The following is a 24,151-nucleotide window of genomic DNA, read 5'->3' as shown; positions in this document are numbered from 1 at the left end:
ATATGTGATGGACAGAGGTGACAGAGGAAACGTTGTCGAAACATACGCCGTGCAGCTCTAACATTACGTACCGTCCCGTGAAGCGGGATATTTGAAAATGACACGTTCTTCAAACTTATTTCATATCCAAACGGTGAATTTTCGTTAAGTCGTCTCTCCAACCGCTTGAACACTGTAACAGCAATTGTGAAACACCCTGTATATATTTTTTTCCCTTATAGAAGACAGAATCTGGCATTTCGAATCAAATCCTGAACTCTAAACGAATAACGAGATTTCCTGGATTCTGCGAACTGTCTACCGGCGTTTGCGAATTTGTGAATTTGAGTTTTACATCGTTTTGTGTTTCGAATTCCTCTCTTTTTGTTTTGCTGTTTTCATTGAAAGCGAGGCTTTTGGGGACTGCGAGGTTTAACTACACTTCCGGCCTTCCAGATTCGAGTTTTCCAACCCTAAATTACTCAGTGCGAATGCCGGTATCGTTTCTTCGTAAAAGACGTGGTCGATTTTAATCCCCATCCTTGTCCTATGCCAGCTCGCCCTCCACTAGTAAGACCCCGATGTCGACGCTACGTTGCATTCTATTCTTCCTTCTTTCCCGATTGACGACTCGTGTAGTTACTATTCAGATAATCACATTAAACATGTCGTTCATTGTATTTCCGTGTTTGAAGGTTACTGGCAAGCCTGTGATTCCACTCTAAAGAATTCATCGTCGATGAGACGTTACGTCCAAATTTCCTTTCCCAGTTTTTACTCAGCGCCTAGGGAATGGATAAAGCACTAAGAGAATGTGTACGAACAGCAGTTTGAAAGAACCACTTATAGTGTGTCTGTGGCTGGACTGCTTTTGATTGCCAGTAATTTCAATAAATCACTGCAAAACAACTACGGAGTTTTTGGAGGAACTGGTGTAACGAAGAACACAAGGAAATGAAGAGACAGACTGGTAGTATACATATTACGACAAAATCTGTTGCTGAAGACTGTAGTTGAAGGAATAGTGGAAGGGAAGAATGGCAGAGGCCAAGACGATGGGTGGTGGGAAGAATGCGGATATCCACTTAATCTTTTATTGTAATCTATTTGTGCACCATGTGTCATTTAAGTTTCTACATATTACTCATTGTATAAATAAATGCATTTTAATGATAAGACGGGCACAACGAGACTGCGCATAAAACCGTTAACTGTGCGCTGTTGCTCACACAGGCGGATAAGAGTACACATTCAAACTTCCTGGCAGATTAAAACTGTGTGTGCCCGCGAAAGGCAAAGGTCCCGAGTTCGAGTCTCGGTCGGGCACACAGTTTTAATCTGCCAGGAAGTTTCATATCAGCGCACACTCCGCTGCAGAGTGGAAATCTCATTCTGGAGTACACATTCAGTCGGCAAGAGATCGTATGTGACATTCTTCAGCAGCGGTCACAGGATGAGTTTTACACAATCCGTACAGTCCTTTTGTCACAAGTCTTCACATTAAATCAAACTGCATCCAGTCATCAAATTCATATCCGCGCCTTGAGCAAACGCATTTTTTTGCAGAATCAATTTTAACAGGAACTGTAAGCAGTTTCTTTGTTTCCAGATCGAGGTTCTCTTTGTGCTAGAAGATCCTGTTTTAGTTTTCCCTCTTCCCTTCGGTTTTCCTTTTCCTCATTATTCTTCCTTTTCTGTTCGAGAGCATTCTACTCTGGTCATGGGGAGAATATTTCCGATTTTTGGACCTTCGATTCCTTCTGTCAACTAATTACAATTCTGGCAGAGTGCAGGTGTCAGAAACGGGCGTGTGCGCTTGCACGCATGCGGAACTGAATGCTTGCATTTGGGAAGAAGTTCCTGGCTCGCTTCCTTTGCTAGACAACAGTTTCCAATCTCCGTTCTCTATGATCCGAATCGCTGTTCCCTGTCTTACTGTTACATGAGAAAACGAGAAGAAGCAAAATCCACTACAGAATAAACAGTACGACTGCATGGACATACGCATATTCCCATTACATCAAATGCTTTTCCTGCCTACTCTGCTGTAGTTGCCCGGCAGTAGGCATTACTGAATAGTAGGTCACAGTGGCGAGTACTGTTGCCCGAAAGTTCACTAGTTGGTAAGTTTATAATTACATCCCACCACGTGACCAACAGTAGCTACCGCGTGAACAAGAGAGCAATACTACGTAGACTTAAGAGCTAATGCAATAAATTAAACTGCAATGATCGCCTGGTTAAAACTGCTTGAATTAGCAGATGCATAAGTGATGAGCAGGACTGGTGCCAATTCGAGAGACCTATTTCAGCCAGTTGCAGTCTGAACCCGATACTACAAAAGAAATCAAGATTTTAAATAGCGCGAGGGCGGGGGTGGGGGTAGGTGACCTTTAGGAGGACGCATCGCGTGAGGTTGAGATCAAAGCTAGGATCCATGCCGGATACGGACCAGACTGCAGTCTCAGTCAGCTCGCAATTACTTCCCCTCAGTAGCTGCTGGGTCAGCGCGTCACGTCGCTAACCGAAGACGTCCGTGTTCGATTTGCCGGTCGGGACGGAGATTTTCTCCGCTTGGGGATTGGGTGTTGTGTTGTCCTAACGTTCGTATCATCGTTACTGACAAGCAACTCGCATCAAACACACTGTCGTACCCTATTTCCTCTACTGAGACGGCTGCACGGGTACGAACGGAAAGCCAATAAATTAGAAAAAAAAAAAACCTTGGCAGTCTGTGAAGGAATTTCAAACTCCAGCTGTGTGTAACAGAGGTCAACACCTAGATGTTTGTTTGTGATATTGTAACTGTTTTGTGTGTTATGTACTTTTAGATTTTTCATACGTGATTTGTACTTGCCATACGCTAAATAAAAAATAAATAAATAAACACCGTACGGCCGTGTGGTTGCGAAACTTGGTGTTTTCGGGAAAATGACGTAAATAATTTACTCGTTACCGAGCAGAAAGTCGTAAGGAAGTTCTACATAATCTGGTACAAGATGAGATCACTGGAGAATGAAAGATTTGTCATAATTGTGGCCTGGATGAGATCCACAACGGTCCTAATGTTTTGACTAGCTGTGATTTAGTCGTGAATACAAACAGTGATCCGGGAAGTATAGCATCTGTTTATTTTACTCTGATACACGAGAATTCACAACCGGATAACAAACCTGCCTTGCGGTTGCATTTAGATGAGACCGGTCATACTGTATGGAGCACATAGCGTAGCACGTGTTTCTTTCACAAAGCACCGGGAGGTCGTGCTCTCAATTGGCTGGAGGAGCTTGAAGTTAGATAGTATATACAGCATTAGATATATGCTTCATTTCGTTATGTACTGCTCGTGTCATCATCTTGTTTGATTGTCTCTTCGTTGTCTGTATAATGTACCTCACTGGCTATGTGATGTTATTAACTGTCACGGTGCTTTGTGATCCTTTCCTTGACGCAACGTATCACTAGCGACGAGGTACCGCACTCTGGCGTTTCGATCTCGCCTATGACCCATCCCGGCGGCTGACTACTTACTCCAGTCTCAAGTTTTATCCGTTTGACTTCTTTTCACTAGTTACTTTATTATGTTTCATGTAATTCTGTTAGCTCCTTAAGCTTTTACTGCGGTATCCTAGAGTTACTGTAATAGTGTTTCAGAATCACAGTGTCACGTACCCATTTCTTCTTAAGAATTTTAAAATTCAATTTCATTTCGATTTTTAATGTATATTTTATTACTGTTATAACGTGTAGTACCTTACGATCCCAGAATAGTTTTATCTAATTGAACGTCTTTTCCTTAACCGCATTTTGTATAGTTGACTGAATATATGTACAGTAGCGACAGCTAACGAGTTTGGCCGGTCGCGGTGGTCTAGCGGTTCTAGGCGCTCAGTCCGGAACCGCGCGACTGCTACGGTCGCAGGTTCGAATCCTGCCTCGGGCATGGATGTGTGTGATGTCCTTAGGTTAGTTAGGTTTACGTAGTTCTAAGTTCTAGGGGACTGATGACCACAGATGTTAAGTCCCATAGTGCTCAGAGCCATTTGAACCATTTTTGAGCTAACGAGTTTGTGAGACAAACATACGATTTTTGTGACAACTGTACCTCAGTGTGTCAGGAACAGAAGCGTTGTTCGTATGATGACTCTGCCGGCACTATGGCATAGTTGCAAAAAGTATTTTTGGTTATGTTCGACGATGCCTAGCTGACTTTGCATGTGTCGATGATGCCACTCTAGATTTATCGTGTTTGGATGTGTTTTAAACAAGTACGCTTCGGCACATTTTTAAACGCGTATATTCTGGGTATGAAAGTAGTACTTTCCATTACGTCATAGTTTATCGGTTACAAGATGTAGAGTGTACATTTTGTATTTGATTTTCCTTTTTTTCTGCAGATCTGAAGATACTCACCACTGACCGAAGTCGATAGCCTGGGGACGTAATTTTCTGTGATCGTAGACTGATATTAAAGAAACAAACTCTAGTCCAAATGTTGTAGGCCTGATGAAAACCAAACGGCTTGTACCAGCCAACACGGACTCTTCGACGGGATTGCCTTGGCGTTATTCGGCTGAGTGCCGGTGACGTGGGGCGCAGTCAGCGGGCCGCTAGACGAGACAGGCTGTGGCGGCAAAGCGTCGCCGCGGTTCACGCAGCCGGACTGCTGGAGGCGAGGAGAGGCGAGGCGAGCGCGCCTGGTCCCGCGCCCGCCGCCTTCTGGGTTAAGAGCCCCGCCGTCCCACGGACGTCAATATTCCAGGTGGGCAGCGCCGGGCTCGAGCAAGACACGCAAAAGACGCCGGCTATCGAACTGCCGCCGCACCACCGCTCAACAAACAACAGGACTCGTTCCTGAGCGGCAGAGAGCGTTTCTCCTCAGAATCCTCCGACTGCTCCGCTCTTCCGCCGTCCATACGCAGAATGTGTTACTTTTTCAAACTCGCCGTTCCTCCAACATACACATGATAGAAGTAAGGAAACTAGCGACCCATCTCTACACCTTTTTCTACACTCCGTAAGCAACCTTACAGAGTGTGGGTGAGCGTACTGTTAGTACCACTATCATTTTCTACATCTACATACTTATATAAAGGTTATCCGAAGGTAGGATCGAACCTGGATCGCTCGCGCGGCAAGCGAGTTCGCTACAGACACAGCCGTTACGCTCTGCTGCCACAGTGTATAATTTGACCGGTATATGAACTGCGCGTAAAACTTTTAAAGAGTCCTTTCCCTCGGAATATTCTGGCTAGTGCGCTTTACAACTTTTATGGGTGTGCACCCTTGAGGCGTACTACTAACTTGCAGTCTCATCCCGAAATGAATGTCCAAGAGCTTAAGGTCCACTCGTTAGTATTATCCCTAAACACTTATACAATGTGACGTGCTCGAGTTATTCACAATCAATCTTGTCATCGTATGCTGTCCGGCTGTTTCTCTCTGTTGTAGGCAGTATGTTGCATTTATTCAAATTTAATTATGGCTGTCATTCATTAATCAAGTGGGAATTTTGTCCACGTCTTTATGCAATTCCTTAGGTTGGTCCAACAACAAAACTTTCCTGTCAGCGACCTCTTTAGCGAATGGCCATGTCTGATACATTGCTTATGTACGGGGTGATCCGTAACTCAGTTGTCAAAAATGTGTTTGGTACAATAATGCTAACCGCGCAGGGTAGCCACGCTGTCTAGGGCGCCTTGTCACGGTCCGTGTGGCTCCCCCCGTCGGAGATCCAAGTTCTCCCCCGGGCATGGGTGTGTGTCTTGTCCATAGTGTAAGTTAGTTTAAGTTAGATTAAGTAGCGTGTAGGCTTAGCGACCGATGACCTCAGCAGTTTGGTCTCATAAGACCCTACCACAAATTTCCAAATTTTCCAATAATGCTAAACAAACGGAAATACAAATTTGTTATCAACAGATATATACATACTGAGTTCAGTGAACCTACAAAAGATGCTCAAAGTGGTTTCCATGCTATTCTAAGCAACCGTAGCACCTATTCAACGCTGATTTACAAATTATGTCTCGAACCTTCTGCGACTGTAGGTTTTCAAATTCCGATTGCACTCATTCCTTCAAATGCTCCGTATCACGAATCTTGAAGGAATAAACCTCATCTTTAAGTGTACCCAACTGAAAAATCCATGGATGTGTTATCAGGGGATCCTGGTGGCCAGTCAATAGTACCCCGTCTGCCAATTCATTCACCAAAATTTCATTTAGAAAGTCTCTCACAATAACTCCACAATGCGGGGATACTCCATCTTGTTGCCAAATCAGTTTTTCGTTCTACGGCTGTAGATATTCAAAAAGCGGAATATTTTCCAGTTCTAACAACACTTCTTCAAGTATATTCTGGTAATTTACAGAATTGGCAGTATTAAAATAAAAAAGGTCCTGTTGCCGCATCGCTGAAAATCCCTGCCCATACACTCATGCGAGGAGAGTTTTCGTCTTTCTCCATTGCAACATGCAGATTTGTAGACGAGAAATAAACACAGTTGTGTCTGTTCACTATACCACTCACCTTCAAACTTGCAGATTTCCATATGCCTGTCCCGATCATCTCCATTTAAGCTTTGAAGTAAAGTAGGTCTACACGGCCTCAGTTTCAGCTTTTTCTGAATCCTTCGTAGGCTTGTTTTTGCTATTCCATATTCCTCGGCTGCTTTTCTTTGATATTTAGTCGGTGACTGCACAAAAAATTACATGACAACATTAAGATTCTCTTCTGTAATGACGGGCCCTGGACCACGTAAACGAAGAAACTGCGCTACTGACCCAATCTCTTCAAATTTCAAATTTAATTGCGCGTACTTCGACGGGATGGAAGTCAAATGTTTGGACAATCATCGACAAACAAATCATTAACATCGCTGTAATTATTGTTATGTTTCCACTAGGTCTGCAAAACAAATAAACGCTGTTCTGTAATCTGTAATTATCTTTCTATTCATTCTCAGATAACAACAAATAACACAACCTCCAACTGCTAGTGTCAGCTGACTTATGGGTACTACGAGCTACTCATGTTCACAACTGATTGCCACTACGCTACGGAAATCAGTTCAAATGGTTGGTTCAAATGGCTCTGAGTGCTATGGGACTTAACTGCTGAGGTCATCAGTCCCCTAGAACTTAGAAGTACTTAAACCTAACTAACCTAAAGACACCACACACATCCATGCCCGAGGCAGGATTCGAACCTGCGACCGTAGCGGTCGCGTGGTTCCAGACTGCAGCCCCTAGAACCGCTCGGCCACACCGGCCGGCTTCAAATGGCTCTGAGCACTGTGGTACTTAACATCTGAGGTCATCAGTCCCCTGTAACTTACAACTACTTAAACCTAACTAACCTAAGGACATCACACACATCCATGCCCGAGGCAGGATTCGAACCTGCGACCGTAGCGGTCGCGCGGTTCCAGACTGTAGCGCCTAGAACCGCTCGGCCACACCGGCCGGCACGGAAATCAGTCTAAGAATTGCAACTGACAACTGATTTGCGGCCTACCATGTACTGAAAGCATTGTAAGTTTTATTACGCTACCTAGAGGCACACTAGATGTTACTTTCGTTTCCGAGAAACGCTCTCCGTCCAGTGTTGGGCTCTGTTAGTCAAAATATTCTTCGAACCTATCACGTATTTGTGGAGACACTGCCTCTTATAGTTTGTTAGTAGTCGACGATGTGACACAGTGTCGAACACCGTTCGGAAATCTGGTAAGGCGAACTCTGCCCGATCAGCTGCACCTATTGTTTGCAAGATGTCGTGTACGAATAAAGGGAATCGTGTTTCACACGCGTGATTTTTTTCTGAATCCGTGATAGTTCTTTGAAAGGAGCTTGTTTCCCTCCATTAACGTCATAATTTTTGAGCTGAAAATATGCTACAAGTTCTTGCAACAGACGGGCGTCAGTTATATTGGTATATAATCCTGTGCATCCGATCTTTTCCCCTCTTTGTAAACAGGACTGATCTGGGCTCTTTTCCTGTGACACGGGCCTCTTCGCTGCGCAAGCGATTCTCGACGAACGTGAGCTATGAAAAGGAGGAGCTAACTCCGCTGTGGGGGGCTACACATATTCGGAGCTAAAATACTGCAATTGCAGCTCCGCCGGGTTCTGGTACCTTCCCTGTTCCATTTGCGTGGAAGTCTGTCGGTAATCCTCCGTGAGCACACTACGTCCACTCCTCGGTACTTTACGGCTGTTACTGTTTTCAGTTATCTATCGCCAAAAATGTCCGCCTGCGTAACTAAGTAGTCAGTGTGCAGAATGCCATGTGAGAGGCCCGGGTTCGATTTCAGGCCGGCTCTGAGATTTTCTCCACTCGGGGACTGGGTGTTGCGTTGTCTTCATCGTCATTTCATCCTCAACGACACGCAAGTCGCCGAATGGGCGTCAACTAAAAAGCCTTGCACCAGGTGATCGGTCTACCCGACGGAGGCCCCAGCCACACCTACCTTTCATTTCATCGCCAATAACATTACCCAACAGAAATTGATCTCCTAGCCAATTTAGATACAATACATGACATTTATTTACGTCCAGGGTCATCTGCCACTCCTCTGCAGCTCTTCATGCATTTCGATACTGTCTTCTGACACTGCGAGCTTCCTCTACACAGGAACATTGTCCACGAACAACCTGTCAGGGCTTATGGCGTTATTCTCTAGATTATTTAACAGATACTGTAAACAGTGACGGTTCCACAAATTCCCTTCATGATCTGCAAATTACTTTTATATCTGGCGAATTCGTCCCGTTAAGAATGAAGTTATTCGGTTAAGTTCGCTGATGACGGAAATCGAACGGACGAAGGTGAGTCCTTTCTTTTTTTCTTTTTGGAACTGAAAGAATCTGGTCACTGCATTTTTATATAAACTTCGGCAAAGGAGACTACCTTCCTCTTCTTCGACCATAATGCCGAAGAAATGGACCTCCCGAAGCGTATTAAATAATATTCTTTCCTGAGCCGCACCTGCGAAGGAAGTGGAAAAGGGAACGAATAAGCTTAACGTAAGTAGGAAGAACCTCAGCCATTACGTAAAACTGGTTCCCAAGCTATGAATGTGACGATCGTTCTGGAGGAGTATAGAACGTTTTGTTTTTCAAAACTCTACCTGCGCATCACAAAGCACTGTACTTCATACGAACAAGGAACCGTCTAAACCAGCTTGATGAATGCTCCGCGATGTGCTTCCTTCAGAAAGTTGCTGAGGAACCCGTCTTAGGCAGACAACGATCCAGGGACTCTACCAGGACCAACTAATTAGCTCTTCCGCTTTTGGGAAGGAAATAATATCATGTAGTGTCAGATGTCGGCTGAAAGCTTGATGCACATGTTCATCGATTGGTGAATCCTCAATGGTCAACCTTGTGCGCCGAAATTTTGTAATGGAACGAATTCACAGTGTTACACTTGGGTCTCCTTTCGAAATGGCAAAGAGGCCCAATTTGGAGTATTCTGATGTGCAGTTATTTTTTAATTTCTTCAAGTACTTGCGATGCGTCTCCTGATCCTGGCCGCTTCGTCTCAAACGGGTACCGTTAGTTGACGCACCAGCTAGGAAGCTGAATATTATTTGTGAGCTGTCATAGTGAAACCTACCACGTGCCTTTTCGCAGATCTCCAAACAATGACTCTCCCGTTCCTGAGTTCTGCGGTGTAGTCTCGACCATCCGCTATCCTTCATGACAAATTCTCTGGTGCCTACCGCCCACTAGTGGGCGTTCCAACTTCCACGATCGGCGGTAGTTGGCATGGGTTTTAAAAACATTTCCACTGAGTTTTCATATAATTTTGATAAAGCATTTGGTAAATAATTCTTATTATACGCTTTAACACGCTGTAATTCGGCTTCGTAAACTTTGTAAGGTAAAGCTGCTGCCCTACTTCATAAATCACAATTACTGAGAAAGCATTGGGCGGGTAGAAAATTTAACTGCTAACAGAGATGCAAAAGTGGGCGCCAGGTAAAAAAAAATGTTGACTACTCCAGTTCTAGAAGCTTTTCGTCATAGGGGCAGTGGCCGTCCAATTCAGTCATCATCCATACATGAAACATGCTTTTCTTCTTCTTCTTCTTCTTCTTCTTCCGTGGGCTGTTGCTATGATGCCAGGATGGATTCTCCATCTTCTATAGACTTCTTTTCACTTCTCAATTTCGTTGAACCATTAACAGACGTTGGTCACCCAGAAGAACAATTCCCCAACGTAAACTCTCGAAACACTGCTACGCACTCAGGAAATCCTTTCAGAAAGTCACACATTGTTGTAATTGCAACAACGATTACAGTGGAATACACTACTGCGCAGTTCTACAATAGATCAGGAAATACATACTGAGCGAGCATTGTAGAGCTCGATAGACTTGATGTAATTTTAAATACTTAACTTCTGAGGCATCTGTTGGTGAATAAACATCCCAGCCTAAAGCGCAGTCCAATTCCCACGATAATTCATCACAGTCAGTATAAATTATGTTCATCAAGGTGTTGCGCTTCTGTTTAACACTGTCCGTCTCGTCATGTTAGTAAAGCTAATCAACGCAGATGAATATTATGCCAAACGCACACAACTCGAAAGAGGATCACATTGTCCAAGAAGCAAACTATATGATTTAACGTATGGTTATATGCAAATAAGTAAGTAAGAAATACAGTAGGACTAAAGAGCACTATAACAGTAGTTCACCTGAAAGAGCTTTCAAACTGAGACAGCTCTCATATCATGTAGCTTTCTTGTATGAAAAATTTTAATTACTTCCGAACAATAGGAACGTTTTGCATTTATGGCGATAAACAAATCCTATATGACAGTACTTCTCAAATTAACATTCTTACAAAATACTTTGCAGTTCTTGTAATAAAACCAATAAATTAAGACCACAGTAAATAGGCATAAATATCAAATTCACGGGGTAACTTTTCAAGCACCAGCAGAAAAGAGCGTATGTACGCGCCAGAAGAGCGTTTCAATGAATGATCCATTCAACAGTTCCAACGGGAAAGGAACAAATCCTGAAATCCAGAGGAATATTTTTTTCAGAGGTATACAAAAGTTACATACCCAGCCAAGCCTATTTTAACTTATCAGAAAAAAGTAGTAATCATATGACCGAAACTACGTTAACTGGTGACAGTCAGCGTTGGAAATCTTAGTGAATAATTAATGACATACTATTTGATTATAAGAGGCCGACTGTGGACTACCGTTTAGTTCCCAACTAGATACTGTTGTCATGGTTGCTGAGAAGACTGAGGAAGACAACTGAATGCTAGGGTACGCATATATTTGGCAGAACACCGCTCACCGTAAAATGCAAAGGGAACTCTCGCATACAAGCAAAAAATAAAAATGACGAAAAACAAAAGGTGAGAGTCATCAACTGCAAGACGCACTGCAGAACAATGAACGATAATTTCGATTTAATGATAGCTTTCAAAATGACATGAACACTTGTGGTTTGCTACGAAACTGTTACAACGATGAATCCATTCTTCTTTGTATTTCAACGTCAAATGCGATGTCTTTTTAAGCAAGCTGTGCAACGTTGAATTTCGTGACGACAAAATTCGGCGAGAACCGCTTGACAGTAAACTCTCGTGTCTACGCAATACTTAACGAAGCTTACAATTTTATGTTTCCGCTATATCTATGGCAAGTCTGCAGCCAACCGGACTTCACAGAAGGCCTGTGTCCCATTTTGCATTATAAAAACTTAATTACTTTTACCTCACATCAGTAAAACTGTTCTTTCGGTGTGTGGCAACTCCGTTGTTCCGTGTCACTGGTAACAGATGCACGTCAACATAACAGTAAACTTCTAGCATCCATCGTGTTATGGTACCAAAGTAGGCTCCTCAATTCAGTTTGTCAGTTCACGTAAGAAAATGTGCACACAAATGCTTCATTACTAAAAAAACTACTGAGGAAGATCGCCATAAATACACAACAGTGCAAGAATTTGCTGACAGGTCAATACTACAGGAAATTTTTGTTTTTGAACGAGCGCTATGAGTTTTCTCTTGGAAATAGCTGCGATAAAATTAACCACTAAATTGTTATGTCTTTACATTTTTTAATAGAATGAATTCAATGAAAGTGTGTTAGATATTAAATACGCAGGTAAATGTCTGTTTTGTATGTTGCTAGATCCGATGTGCAAACTCTGATTTATGTTATCTATCAGTCAACTATCACATAAACTATTTGCAACCAAGTCTTCCATATTATCGTATGTGCCCTCCAACCCCGAGTATTACGTATGAGTATATGAATCGGCAACCAGTATTCAAAAAGTTTCCGCTAAAAGATTTGTTTTTGACACGTTCGATAGGATATCTCTCTCTCTCTCTCTCTCTCTCTCTCTCTCTCTCTCTCTCTCTCCCTTCATCCTCACGACCATTATTATCACAATCTTTCCTTTCAATAAATGCTTCACCATATTTTGGAGGCATTCTTTTCCACAGCTGCAAAAACAGATATAAATCAGAAAGCAGATAAATTCGCCCTGAGGTACAGAAAAATGCTGCAATCGCAGGAGAGCCTCCAAACAAATCGAGCGCGGATATTATCGTTGCCATGGTGACAACAGCGTGTCGACCTAACGGAGGCACGGATTAGTTTATCGCAGCCGCGTGATGTGGGTAACTACACCAATCCGAATACTTCAGTAATGAAGAAAATTCTAAAAATGAAGAGAAAGTCAATCGCGAAGACAAGAACGAGAGAATAAAAACAAAACAATTAAGACTACGAAACTTCGACATTAAAGTCCACTGGTCATGCTGCGGACAGCTGTTTCTGTTATGCATTCCGCTCGGAGCGGACATAACAGAAACCACCAAACATTTCGAAACAATCACGAATTAGGGAGCCTGCAGAGTGGCTAATTGACGTCGTCTGTGTATTTCGTGATTTAGTGAAGTCTCCGAGGGGTCCAAATATATAAGATATCGAATTCCTGCCGTAAATGTTATGTATTATAGAACGAAAACGCTTACTGCAGGACAGCATAGGAAAACTTATAACTAACTTGGGCGAGTTTGAACGGAGCACAGTACATAGATAGAAAGAGAGGTGCAAGTCTTGTGAAATTCGCTGACGTAAAAGTTAAAACTGTCACTGAACGTAAGTTACAGAAGAGACGTAATGCAAAAGTTTGTATTAACTAGTCAAATATAGATATTTTTGGAAAGTAAATGAATGGTACCTACAGATCTTACTTTGCATGCTTCGTGTAAGTATCCAAATTGCTGTTCTTCAGACCTGGAAGCGCGTCGAGCTGATGATACAGTGCGGCTTTAACGAGGAGCCACGGACAGCTGACGGATCGATGTTCTCACAAACTCAAGATCCCCTGCACGGTAATACATCACGCGGGGCAAAGTGTTCTCACGGAAGAAGCCGATTCTTAAAAGTATGCAAACACCAGAATTCATGCTGCAGCTATTTTGAGCCTCTTCGTCGAGTGATTTCGAAGTGAAGAGATTCACATGAAATGAGGCTGGGGAAAAAAACATTACAATAGATGAAGCGTTAAAAACTTCAGCATTATAAGATAATGTCATCCCTCTCTCTGTTCCAAGAACACAGGCCTCCAACGGTGCTGGTCCGATATACAGTTAACAGAACACCGCACGTTGCTGTCACTGAGCTGAAGGATCGCGTCGTCAGTCGGTTGTCACCATTCTCTTTCCAGGTGTCAAGGTTGGCAACAGCGATGACGCGTTTTCAGGTGCGCCGACCGCGACGAATCCGCATGACGTATTAATGGCTCGGCGCCGGCGAGTCGCCTTCCGGAATTAGAACAGCCGGCACGGAAATATTGCTGTCGACGATCAGATATTTAGAATATCGGCAGAAAATTGCGCTCACGCGCTAACAGCGTCGTTCAGCGACACGGACGCTGGGGAGCGCCAGATCGATGCCCGCCACCTCCGCGCTCGTACCTGCGCACGCACTCGCACACGCAGCCTCCCTGCGGGCGGCAGCGGCTGTCAGCGACTTACCTCGTCCCTGGCGCGGAGTGGAGCGGCGCTGCACGACGCGCTCACCACCGCTGCCGAGGCGCGACTCGGCCAGCTCACGCTTGCATCGATTGGCGGCTGGCCGTCTATGACGTCATACGGACTCGGCCAATGGCGTGGCGCGCCTTACATAATGGAGGCTGCAGGAGCCGCGAGTGCGCGTGCGCGGCAGCGCCGCCGCGGCCGTGTGCTTCCCCCCTTCAGCCCTCTACTAACACCCCTGACCCTGCGGCCGGACTTCCACCACCAACGCGGAGCGTAGTCACGGAGAATTCGGCCTGCCCCTCACGCGCCTACGCCGTGCCTCGGCGACAATGATCCGGCAGTCGATCAACAATGCTACTGCAGCTCAAATTCGGTCATGAGGATATGAGCCTCTTCGTGAATGGACGGGACTGTAAATAATGTATATTTGTTTCACGATAGCCATAGTAGCTATTCTTGGCAAACGACACAGTAAAATATGTGGAAAACTTCATAATAAAATTATTCTGCTGCCTTATACTGTATTACACTTTTACTAAACCAATGCACATTTACAAGTCACAGCTTGAGCATCACGGCTTCAGTTGTCAACATATCAGAAAAGCATATCTGTAGGAGTTAAAATGCATTTTTAATTGCAGTTTGCGAAATTGCGGCAGTATATACACAGAATGAGAGAATACTATGCGCAGATAATTCTGCATACATTCCATCAAAATTTCGCAACCTGCAATTAATAATGCAATGTAGCTCCCACAGATACACGTTTCTGACATTCTGACTTCGCAATGAAATTCGTTACGTAACAACAGGAGCCGTGATGACGAAGCTGACGGATTTTATTATTAAATTTTTGACTGTATTTAAGCTTTCGCGTTTCCAGGCATAAAATTCAACGTTACAACACAAATTTTTGTCTGTTGACTTTTACCGAGACAGACAAAATGTTTAATTACTATAATGCACTGTTTCGTCACTCCATTTGTTATTCTTTTAAACGCAATGCGTTTTCAGACTAAAACTCAGTTCTCGAAGCCTACAATTTCGTTTTGTTTTACATCTGCTCGAGTTATTGACGTTACAATTATCGGAACAATGCTACTCTTAATATGAAACTACTGTATTATGAATTAAGTAAAAAATAATTTATAAATATGATTTTTTTAGATATATATACTTCTTTTAAACATTGGATTTGGAGAAGATGGAAAATTTCTAATGGCTGAAAGTGTATAATGAGATATTTGTTATCAAATATTTCAGTCTTGTAACTGCACTTATTCTCAAGTAGATTTAACTGTAGATTAGTGGATATCTAGCAGGCAGTACGATAATTAGCTGGTTTACAGATCGAAAGAGAAGAGGATGTTGACGTAACACCCAATAGCACCGTACCATGAACACTATCCAAAGTTTATGGCGAGGAAATCCCAGCAGCCAAGATGTAAGATCATATGAAATGTACACATATTTTGAAGGGAGGTGATTGCTAAAAGTTTCTGTTTTGTATATTTCAGCGTATTCAATAGCGTGCAAATTTTAGATTGTAATTGTTACTCGAAACCGATTTTATATAACTGCCGGTAACGTTTCCTGCGAAAATCCGTTTCTATTTACCGACTATGACCATGTTTCTAACTGTTAGAAAAGTTCACATTAAGGTTAAGGAAATACGAATCATCCGAAACCTATATTTAAAACACAGCACCGCGCATAGTATTCACTCTACGGAGTAATCTCCACGATTTTGATACAATGAAACGAAAGACACCACAGAGCTCGTCGAATTACGAACACAATGAACGTAATTTTCGTCCGCATACAATAAAAACGATTTCCTGACGAAGGTATGGCCAGTCCTTATAATAAGGTTTCAGCTGCTAACTGCTACTATTGCATTTCGATAGTACAACAAAGAAAACGAAAGTAAATCTGACTCGAAACACAGACAACACTTCATTTGTAGTTTTAAGCAGCAGCACATGAACCTTGTGCTAGATAAAACACATTTATCGTCCAAGGAATGAAAATAAAGAATTAAATTTTTTCGTTATTTGCAGAAATCACGTCATGTTCTGTTTCAAAATAGTGTAGCCAGCACAGGCAATACTGCTCCTGTTTGCAATCAGATTCTGTTTCTTCTGCTTTCCTCGCTACACAATCTAGGAACATACAATATTCTATAGTTTCGACTGTTTATTATTCGAATTTTGTTTACATTTTTCAGTTCATAAAATAAAGATCTTAGTGCCTCTCGCGTCCATCTAGAAAAGATAACCTGAAGATGCATAAATAAGACGAAACGCGTCGTTGAAAAATAAAAAAAACTAAAATTGCAACCAAGACTGTTTTTAACCAATAAATAAAGAACTGAATGTTCCTACACTTGTTTTGTCAATATTTAACTCATCATAGATATGGAGTTTACCTGTCTCGTAAAAAAATCGTGTAAACATTCCGGTATTCATGTCTGACTCAGATCTCTCTAGAGTCTCTAAGTAAGTCGAAAATCTATTCTTATTTTTTTTCCGCGTCAGAAAGAGAACTGGTAAGTACAGTACTTTGCTTGGCGGAGGGAGACGACAAAGTCGTGTCGCCAGCTAGCTGTCACATATCTTCTGCAGCAAGCAACCTTTTCTCCGTATACAGATTAGTGATGCGTAGTACGGCGATTTTCGGGAAAAGGCCAACGCCTGGAATGTTTTGTTATAATTAGAGCGAATATTTTCGTTTAGAATACGCTATTATGTGCGTGTGACTAATGTTTCACCGACGGAAGACGACGCGTGTCCAACCCCACCGCCAGAGAGGCTTGCAATATTTTTCCGTTTTCCATTAGCACCTTCAGGTGAGTCTACACTTGTAACATGTTTTTCGCCGATTTACTATTTGTAACTGAGGATCTGTTAAATGATGGTTTGGCACTAGGAAAAACACAGGCACTAAGGTGGCAGTCACTGACGTTGCGCTTGGTAACGGTAGCAAGGTATAAGAAAAATCAAGATGTCATAGGATTTGTTGACCTAGAATAAGCGTTCGTCAATGTAAAACCGCGCAAAATGTTCGAAATTCTCAGAAAAATAGGTGTATACCGCTAATACTTACGAAAAGCAGGAGGTAACCATAAGAATCGAAGACCAAGAACAAAACGCTCCGATTACAAAGAGTTTATGACAGGGATGTATAATATTCCGCTCTTACTGTTCAATCTTTACACCGAGGAAACAATGACCGAAAAATCTTCAAAAAACTTCTTGCTAATACGGCCTGTTCCATTATCACTATATCACACATGCTATATTGACATTATGGTGGACATTATGTAGCAGATTCCACAAGGTTTGTTAAAAATGAAAAAAAGGCCTGGCAGACCTGTGTGGAGTGTGCTGAATACTATCTACTATAAGAACAACATGGCATGTGTGATACACTCATAATTGAACAGGATGTGTAACAGCAAGTTTTCTGAACAGGAGAAGATGACAGTCTTAACTGTTTGAAGCCGGAAGAAATAGTACCGAACGCAACCTTGCCCATTAAAAGTTTCTTTAAAGCAAATACAGATCGTTCCTTCCAATTTCTAATTATGAAAAATTCTCAACAGAACAATATGTTGTGCATAGTCATGGGTTCAGAGTAGGAAAGACTAAAGCAATGAGGAGCAACGGAAACGACATTAGCGACAAACTTAAGATGAAAATTACGGGCCCAGAAGTAGGCGAGGCGAAGGAATTCTGCATTCTTCGAAGCAAAACTGTACATGACGAACGAAGCTATAAGGACAAAAAAGCAGACTAGTTCAGTCGAAGAGGGCATTTCTGGCTACGACGGGATGAAATTTCTGAGAATTTACATCTGGTGAATGCTAGTGAATCATGCACTGTGAGGAAACGGGAAAAGAAGAATGGAAGCGTTTGATACGATGATGTTGAAAATTAGATGGACTGTTGACAAAAGAAGTGAAGAAGTTTTCTGCAGAATCGGCGGGGAGGGGAATGTATGGAAAACGCTGAGAAGAGGAAGGAACAGGATGACGTGTTAAAGAGATCAGACAATAACGTCCATAGTACTCGAGGGAGCTGTAGCGGGTAATAACTCTAGGGGAAGCCAGATATTAGAATATATGTTGTTGTTGTTGTTGTGGTCTTCAGTCCTGAGACTGGTTTGATGCAGCTCTCCATGCTACTCTATCCTGTGCAAGCTTCTTCATCTCCCAGTACCTACTGCAACCTACATCCTTCTGAATCTGTTTAGTATATTCATCTCTTGGTCACCCTCTACGATTTTTACCCTCCACGCTGCCCTCCAATGCTAAATTTGTGATCCCTTGATGCCTCAGAACATGTCCTACCAACCGTTCCATTCTTCTTGTCAAGCTGCGCCACAAATTTCTCTTCTCCCCAATTGTATTCAATACCTCCTCATTAGTTATGTGATCTACCAATCTAATCTTCAGCATTCTTCTGTAGCACCACATTTCGAAAGCTTCTATTCTCTTAATGTCCGAACTATTTATCGTCCACATTTCACTTCCATACATGGCTACACTCCATACAAATACTCTCAGAAACGACTTCCTGACACTTAAATCTATACTCGATGTTAAGAAATTTCTCTTCTTCAGAAACGCTTTCCTTGCCATTGCCAGTCTACATTTTATATCCTCTCTACTTCGACCATCATCAGTTATTTTTCTCTCCAAATAGCAAAACTCCTTTACTACTTTAAGCCTCTCATTTCCTAATCTAATTCCCTCAGCATCACCCGACTTAATTCGACTACATTCTATTATCCTCGTTTTGCTTTTGTTGATGTTCATCTTATATCCTCCTTTCAAGACACTGTCCATTACGTTCAACTGCTCTTCCGAATCCTTTGCTGCCTCTGTCAGAATTACAATGCTAGAATATATACAAGAAACGTTTGGGGACGTTGGGCGGAAGTGCTACTCTGAAATGAAAAGGCTGACATAGGGGAGGCGGTCTGTACCAAACCGTTCAGAAGAATGATGAGGGTCCTTCTCCTAGGAGCTGAATACCGATAACTTCGTATCGGCGGGCAACGCGTATGTAACGCAGTGGGCTTTCAAATGCCATATGTAGCATGTTTTGTAAATACAATAAATAGTTTGACGTACAAACGCGTGTTTTTTGTTATCCGTTGCTTTTCTGTTATCCGTGCAGTCTCGGGTCTGCATTAGCCGGGAGCCTGACACTACTCCTGGAAGTGAAGTCGTGTCGGCGGCGGATTTCCGCCTCACGCGGCGCCGCGGCGCGTGCCCGCGCTGGCTGGTAGCCGGCGCTCGCGCCTGGCGGCTGCCTCCCGGAGACGCGCGGCTGCCACACGCCTTGCACGCGCCGCGGCTCCACAAAAAACACGCCTGCCCTCCTCCTCCTCCTCCTCCTCCAACACCGGCTGCTGCCCGGCCGCTGCGCGCCGTCACCGAGCACAGCCGCGCCGGAAGCACTGGCCGCCCTAACACCAGCCGCTGTACAGCCAATTACCGGATTCACACCAGCCAAAACAGGCAGAGTGCGCAGCGTCCGTCGCCTTCCTTGTTCTCATAAAACACTACGTGTTACAGGCCTCTGGTGACAGAGAGACAGTACCGCTACCCTTACATCTACATACATACTACGCAGGCCACCATTCCGTGCACGGCGGAGGGTACCTAGAACCACTGCTAGCTATTCCCTTTCCTCTTCCACTCGCAAATAAAAATAAAAAAAATTAGGACTCAATGTCCCGTCGACATCGAGGTCATTAAGAGACGGAGCGCAAGCTCGGAATCTTTGGAGGGCGGGTAAGGACATCGGCCGTGCCCTTTCAAAGGAACTACCACGGCAGGTGCCTGCAAGGACTTAGGGAAATCCCGGAAAACCTACATCTGGATCGCCGGACGTGGATTTGAATTCCCTCGGTCAGCTTACAAACAAAGCGAAGGAAAAGCGAATGTCTCTACGCTTTCGCTGGATCGCTGATTTCTCTTGTCTTCCCGATCCTTACGCAAGATGTACGTGGGTGACAGAAGAATCGTTCCACAGTCTGTCGCAAATTCCGGTTCTCGCAGCTTCCTCAGTAGGATTACACTAAAAGTAGGATTTTTCCCTCCAGGAATTCCCACTTGAATTCACGGATCATTTCCGCAATACTCGCACGTTAATCTCTAAATTGCTTCGATGCCTTCCTTTAATCCGACCTCGTGGAATCCCAAACACTCGAGCAGTATTAATAGCGCAAAAAGAACCCCCGTCAGCACTGAGTGAATTTCATATTTGATCTGGACAATCTACACTCTGATGGGATGTACGAAGATGATTTCAAAGATCTCGGGTAGATACCTTAGCTAATGCATATAAGTATGTCTTGTTCAGCGTGGCGAAAAAGTGTTTCCACCCGGAATCGAACCAGGGACCTTCTTCGTGTTAGGCAGACGTGATAACCGCTACACTACGGAAACGACGGATACGATAATGTCCTCCTTATGCATTCGTAAGAACCTCAGCTTCTCTTCCGCTCGCACACCTACACCTGATCGACACACTTTTGACTACCTGAAACCTATCACAAGTGAGGGCTCAAAACGTCTTCGGGGTGGCCCAGCGCGTGTCTTCCGCAGCATGAGGAGCTGCCGAACGAGATAGCGCTCTTTCGCGCAATTTTATACCAAATCACATCTGCAAAAACAGTCACGTTGTTGGCAGAAGGCAATGCGGCTCCAGCTACAATATGCGGCTTCCTCTATAGATGAGCTACACTTTCCTAAAATTCGTGCAATCAATAGAAGTCGATCATTTGTCTTTCCCACTAGCGACTTCAAATGCTAGTTCCATTTCATACCACTTTGTAAAGTAACGTGTAGGTGTTTAACCGGAGTGACTGTGTCAAGCAGCAAACCACCAATACTTTATTCTGTATTTATTTACAGCTGTGCGTCCACGCCCGTACCATGCGGTGTCTCGCCTTGTGCTTAATGTTCATGACGTCGTATCTCACGAAATGTGGGTCGTACAGTGACATAATATTGTAGGAACGCTCACCGGCATATATGGATACTATCTGTGATTTTTTTTTTGAAATAAAATTAGTAACAAATAAGTAATAAATTTTAAGGTCATGCCTCAAGCGATACTTTTCATGCATGAATGACAGAAAAGTAGTATGAGATAAAAAAAATTCCTTTCATTATTTTGTAGGGGTGGTAACAGAAAAACATTCGTAAAGGTTTGACATTATGTGTAAAGTTAGCTCCAAGTCGCTAATTGCTCTCATTCACAAATATTGGAATTGGAAATTTGTGGTAGGGTCTTATAGGACCAAACCGCTGAGGTCACCGGTCCCTAAGCTTACGCACTATTTAATCTAGCTTAAACTAACTTACGCTAAGGACAACACACACACACACCCATGCCCGAGGGAGGACTCGAATCTCCGACGGGGGGAGCCGCGCGGACAAATGCTTCGCCGGCTATCCTGCTTTTTCACTCGACCCCCGCCCTCCATCGCCTTTGACAGGTAGGTAGCTCTTACCCCCACAACGACTGTCGCCTGACAATAGCGTATATGTGTACCAAGTTTCGTTGAAATCGGTCCAGTGGTTTAAGAGGAGACGTGGAAATTAGAAACACACACACACACATATCCATTTTTTTTAAAAATAATTATGGATTACAGAATTGTTTTTCCTACTCATCTGCATTAACTCCCAAACCATGTAACCCGTAAACCGATTTGCCAATACCGCTTCTGACTACTCATGTAAAGTAGTACAATATTTATTTTGGACGTGCGGTTCTAGATGCCCGATTTAAGCTCCCACGACGGATATTCGCTCGACACAAACGTTTCACCGCATTTCTCTTGTGATCAGATTGTCAGCATACTACTTACTTCAGACAGTGTTGGTTAATCTGGACGAAGAGACTTGTCGTGGAGTGAAGGAAAAGGTGAAGTACTGGACTGAGCAGGAAGTTATGCATTTTCTTTAACCAACAGAAGAAATGCTACTTGAATTTTTACTGGATGCAAAGAAATGAACGCAGATACATATGCTGCATTGAGAAAAACGTAACGATTGGCAACAACTCTGTGTTCTGAGCAACCATTTAATTTTTTGTGGCAAAGGCTTTCGTACACAGTATTTGCTTACAAAACATTCACTAATTCTGTCGGCGGTACCGAGCGAGGTGACGTTGTGGTCAGCGCACTGGACGCGTACCCGGGAGGACGACGGTTCAAATCCATGTCCGGCTATCCCGAAGTAGGTTTTCCGTGATTTCCCTAAATCGCCCCAGGCAAATGCTGGGATGGTTCCTCTCCAAAGAGCACGGCCGATTTCCTTTCCCTACATTCCCTACTCCGAGCTTGTGCTCCGTATCTAATGAACTGTTCTCTACGGGACTTTGAACCCTAATCTTACTTCACTATTATGCGCAAAAACGGGAGTACCTCTTGACCCATTCGGAAATTTTCTAGCGGTCTGTGTCTCTAAAATGTACAGTAATTTTCAAGCAGCTATCACTTCGAACTTTTCCACAACGTGCACGATCTAGGTGGGTGGATTAATTGGTGTAGAAAAGATCTTTATAAACTTTTGTGAACAACGTTCTCCTCCTTAGGAGTTCATTGACACTCAATAAAGCCGGCCTCGGTGGCCGTGCGGTTCTAGGCACTTCAGTCCGGAACCGCGTGACTGCTACGGTCGCAGGTTCGAATCCTGCTTCGGGCATGGGTGTGTGTGATGTCCTTAGGTTAGTTAGGTTTGAGTAGTTCTAAGTTCTAGGGGACTGATGACCTCAGATGTTGAGTCCCATAGTGCTCAGAGCCATTTGAACCATTTTTTTTGACACTCATAAGGAAATCGTACTTTCATTAAAAATATTACGTTGGTATTATGAATTTAACTTCAACGCGTTGACAAAATCTGAATAACTGATTTTCAGAGACTATTCGCGTGAAACAAGTGACGCTCTGAAAACCGATATTTGATTGGTGCAGAATATTAGATTGAGACCTTACGTGTAAAAACAACAGCGATAATAATCGGATTCCGATATTCGATTTTCGTTTTCCGTAAGGTCTGGTGCACATAAACATTGTGAGGCAGTTGAGCCACAAGCTATCTGGGTTACAAGCCCTATAAGAAAATTGTAAATATTAGTATCGCTTGTAATGCAGTTTTCACCACATTTTTTATCAAAAATTCCGTATCAGGTAGAGATACGGAGAATGTACTAAGGCCCATCTCGCTGGTATGGATGCGTCTTCTAAGCCCAAACCTCTAGACAACAAGGAAACTAATGGCAACGAACAACGTGAACGACTTAAGCGGAGACGGCAGGACACCGTGAACAGCTGGACTAAGTTCGTTGGCTTCTACCCAGAAGACACAAGTTTCTGAGACAAGTAGGAGTCCAATATTATTAAAGATTATTAAAACGTAACACCAATATTAAGAAAGAGAGGATATAAACTGTGTACCTAACAGTCAAGTAAAACGATTAAGTTTTGACGCTTCAAAGAAACAGATTTACACGTACGAGCAGGAATGCACACCACTTGACGGTAAACTATGAAACCCGAAACCGGTAAAGGCATAAATAAATAAATGTCATTTAAAGAGGAACGTTGTCATATCCGTTCATCAGCCATTTTATCGCCTATGGTTGAGTATCGGTTAAAATCCACGCTAGATAAAACTGTACTATTTTAATTCGCCAAGAAGTATTCATGTGAGTGCCCCCCGCCCCTTTCTGCTGACGAGTAGGGCTCGTATTCTGTTACCTTAGCCATTGTCATAATTGATGGCGTTTATTATCGCCCAGACATCGTTAAAATACCCAATCAGACGAATAAGAACATAAAATCTACCATCCAGACGTTGGATATTAACCCTTCGAGGTTAACAGGAAAAAATCCTGTTTTTTTCCGTTGTCCGCAAATTATAGATGATGCACGGGGTAGTATTAACGTAGAGATGAACAGATTAGCACGAGCTATGGGACGACGAAGAATAGCACCAGTCGTGCCGGAATCTAACAAAAAAGCAGGAATGGCCAAGTCTCGCATACGCAGAACGAGATTTCAGTGGCCAACAATCATGTCTAGCCAATACCTGTAATTCATGCGGCAACAAGACTGGTGTTAAT

At 43.2% G+C, this 24,151-nt stretch overlaps 1 protein-coding gene and 1 non-coding gene across 9 annotated transcripts in view; both read right to left on the bottom strand.

Annotated features, from left to right (window-relative positions):
• LOC126484374 (myocyte-specific enhancer factor 2) overlaps positions 1-24,151 on the bottom strand; it is an 890,132-nt gene that overhangs the window by 41,939 nt on the left and 824,042 nt on the right. Inside the window, exon 1 of one of the 8 annotated variants that reach the window (XM_050107858.1) lies at positions 14,001-14,141. The exons of the other annotated variants lie outside the window; for them this stretch is intronic. The gene's annotated coding sequence lies outside the window, so the exon portion shown is untranslated. Of the gene's footprint in view, positions 1-14,000; positions 14,142-24,151 lie in introns of those variants that run through there. 8 annotated transcript variants of the gene reach the window in all.
• On the bottom strand, positions 20,391-20,463 carry Trnav-aac (transfer RNA valine (anticodon AAC)). Its single transcript has one exon. It is a non-coding gene; the product is annotated as a tRNA-Val (tRNA).

Source organism: Schistocerca serialis, chromosome 6 (genome assembly GCF_023864345.2).
Source record: "Schistocerca serialis cubense isolate TAMUIC-IGC-003099 chromosome 6, iqSchSeri2.2, whole genome shotgun sequence".
Classification (NCBI taxonomy): Eukaryota; Metazoa; Arthropoda; class Insecta; order Orthoptera; family Acrididae; genus Schistocerca; species Schistocerca serialis.
This window is presented reverse-complemented; position numbering and strand designations above follow the sequence as displayed.